General features: G+C 35.3%; 1 pseudogene; it reads right to left on the minus strand.

The window, feature by feature from the left end:
• Positions 1–482: 482 nt before the first annotated feature.
• Positions 483–2258, minus strand: LOC108769773 (uncharacterized; annotated as a pseudogene).
• Positions 2259–3407: the final 1149 nt, after the last annotated feature.

Genomic DNA, 3407 nt, shown 5'->3' on the forward strand with positions numbered 1-3407 from the left:
CCTCTAAGCTCGAACGGCGCGGCGCGCCTACTAGGCCATCCCCGCTCCTCGCAGCCCGCGCGCCTTGCGCTCGGTGGGCTGTGCCTTCGGCAATAGTAGGTCAGGCGGACGCGCGTATTTGGCTATCTTTTAAACGTTAATATATCGTTAACTATTGCTGACACCTCAAAATGGTACAGGACTTTTTGATTCAGTATAGGCTGTTCTACCCACGTATGACAAAAAATGCGGTAGTCGCCAAACACCCTGTATATTTAGTTTAGAAATTGAAGGGCTTGCTGCAACAATAGGCTAATCCACATAGAAAAACGAAGACAATAAACTAAGGTAGTAACGAATTTATATAAAATATAAAAATCTGAAATAAAAAATACTAATTTGATAATATTGCTAAATTATAACTGCTTTTTTAATATATTAAAAACAAATAAAGCTTATAAATGTTAAAAACTAGCTTCTAATTATTGCCTTTCCTCTGTTAGTTATTGCCGTTCCTCATACTTTTGAACAACTTGAAGGACTTCTATAACATATTGTGTTTTATTTCTCGAAAGAACATATTTCAATCCTTCAACGGCAAACATGTATCCATCTTTTTCACGTTCTTGATTCATATGAGATGATACTGCCTTCACAGCCGCAAATATTTCTTTACTCGCTTGCGCCAAATCGCGATCAATTTGATCGTCTTTATTCTTTCGACGTTTAGCAAAATCGTCCATTTCAGGTACTTTTTTTAAATAGGTTTTAACGTAGATGGACTCTTCAAGGTTACACAATTAAAATTAGTATTTGGCTCCGAAAACTGTATGCTATTGGTACTACTATAGCTAGAAAGTGTACTAGCAGGCCTTTTTAACATTTTATTATCAATTGACATGTTTTCCTTATTTTCAATATCTAATGATATATTATCTGAAAATAATATTCATGACATTCACATTGATATTAAAAATAGTACTCTTTTCATTATACATATTCATTAGATATATCTTTTATTGGTTGAAAGGATTTGCTGTGACCATGATCTGACTGTGAGGAAACAATGAAATTGGAAGATTGCTTGCATTTAGACAGTGAAGAAGTATTTGTTGTGGTACTTGTTTCAAGTAATGAATCTTGTTGAACAAATAATGCTTTTGTTCTGTAAATAAAATTATAAGATAAATAGTAAAACGGATAAATGTAGAAAATAAGTAGATACTCATAATCAATAAATATTATAAAACCTAGTAACTAACTTTCTGTGAGCTACATGAGAAATTAAAAATAACATATTCCTATATAATTCCCATTCTTTCATCGGTTCGTATCCAGAACCAGACGGTGGTAATTTTTGTCGCCTGTTTTCTCTACTAAACATATCTCTTAAAGATGACCATCGTTTTTCGATTTCTTCAGCTATAAAAAAAATATATAAAATGTATATTATAAAATCGAATGTATATAGGGGAAGCCCGGGCAGTGTGGATGTGTTAAGGTTTGGGAAGAAAAATGACATAGTTAAAATTAAGATCAGAAACTTTTTTTGATTCCTATAACTTTATTATAGAATAAACTTTAAAATAAAATTAAATTAAATGCAAAACTTGAACATTTATATGTATTTTAAATCAAAATGTAAGAAAAGAAAAATTATTCACTTTAGCCAACCCCCCTGGGTAAAGAGAATATTACTAGAGCAATGAGAATAAAATAAAAAAGTATCAAAATTAATATTGGCAATCGTCACAAAAGTAGCTGCCAAATCCTCTATATGTTGTGCAGCCTTTATGAGCCCATTTGGTGCATTGATTGCACTGGATCCAGTCTTCGGATGGTGGATCGATGTATTCTTGAGAACACACCAAACAGAAGTAACGTACGTTCTCTTTATCATTAACAGACTTTTCTTTTTTAACTCGCTTTCTGTTTACACCACTACAGCTAGGGCCAGCTATTTCAGCTATTTTCGTTTTTTTGATATTAACTTTTTGGAATTTAAGAATTTGCTCATTTTTTACGGGAGTAGACGTCAACACTTGTGCTTTTTGCAACACACGATGTGCAGTGGCACTGCGCGTTGTGTGAAAGTTCGATATAAGAGCGACAGAGCGACGATTATAGAGCGACACAGCGACAATTATATAGAGCGATAGAGAGGACTAATGAAGCGCAAGTGAGGGAAGTTATCCGTCGCCACTTTTTGCCTCATCCTCTCTACCGCTATTGGCACCGAGTTGACCCTCCTGGTCTATAGTCTTCTTAAATCCAACCATATTGTGGAAAAAAAAGAGATATAAACAAACCTGTCTCGTTCACTTGAAAGATCTTTTTTCTTTCCGATATTTTTAGCAATCGCATAAATACTAGGTGAGGATGTGCTATTCGTTTTGCCCCCACTCACTTTGCCCAAAGAACCTACTTGGCGCAAATTAGGAAAAATTAGAATAAGTTTCAGCAACAAGTGAAAAATTTTAACCTCTAATGCACGTTTAAAGACAGAGAATTCTTATAAAAATTCATTCACACTGGTTAAGAAACAATTATTGCTAATAATTACGCTACGTACCTAAGCGAAAATCGTAAGAAAACACACAATTTCGTATATTTGTATATAAAACGTAAACAATCGCAATCATATGGCGTTTTGTATTTTCATAGCGTCGCCGGCCGGTTATTCCTGCAACAGCTGGAGATTCATAGCGCCATCTCTGATAGATAAGCGAAAATAAAAAATATTCGGTTTGCCTAGGGCATCTATTTTGTCCGGGCTTCCCCTATGTAATAATTAAAAACTGAATAACAATTACCTGACATATTTATATCATAAAAGTTTTTTAAATTTTTGGAAATTTTATGCCACACATCTTTCATTTTCTTAATGTTTTTATAATCCATATCACGTTTGTCATATATGCAATGATTTTCGCGAACAATATCAATAACTATTTCGTCCGCAGTTAATGATTCCATGATAAGATACCGTAAAATAATAAAGGTTATGTTTATCTAGTCGAGTCGTTGTCGTAAGGCCTGTTCTACAATACGTCGTGTGTCGCTGTCGGATGTCGGGCGCATGCACATTGCACTGTCGGCTGTCGTTTCTCACTGTCGCGAATCGGCTGTCGACGTCGATACAAAATATAGACCCTCTAATCAGAGTCGCGACACGAGAACAGTCAATTTTGATTGGTTCGTCATTTTTCAGCAATTCCCGCCAATATTCGAATGTCAATACTGGATGCGTTCGGGAACGTCGCTCGGATGCCTCGGATTCATCATCTGTCCTTATTTAACATTTAATGTCCGAGCGACGTTTCCGAACGTAACCATTGTAGGAATAGGCGATGTGCGTATCGATACGTTAAAAATCGTTTGCAAACTAATCTACGAGGTGTGATCAAAAAGTAAGGTGACTTTTTGAA

The sequence above is a fragment of the Trachymyrmex cornetzi genome, unplaced genomic scaffold, assembly GCF_001594075.2.
Source record: "Trachymyrmex cornetzi isolate Tcor2-1 unplaced genomic scaffold, Tcor1.1 scaffold947, whole genome shotgun sequence".
Classification (NCBI taxonomy): Eukaryota; Metazoa; Arthropoda; class Insecta; order Hymenoptera; family Formicidae; genus Trachymyrmex; species Trachymyrmex cornetzi.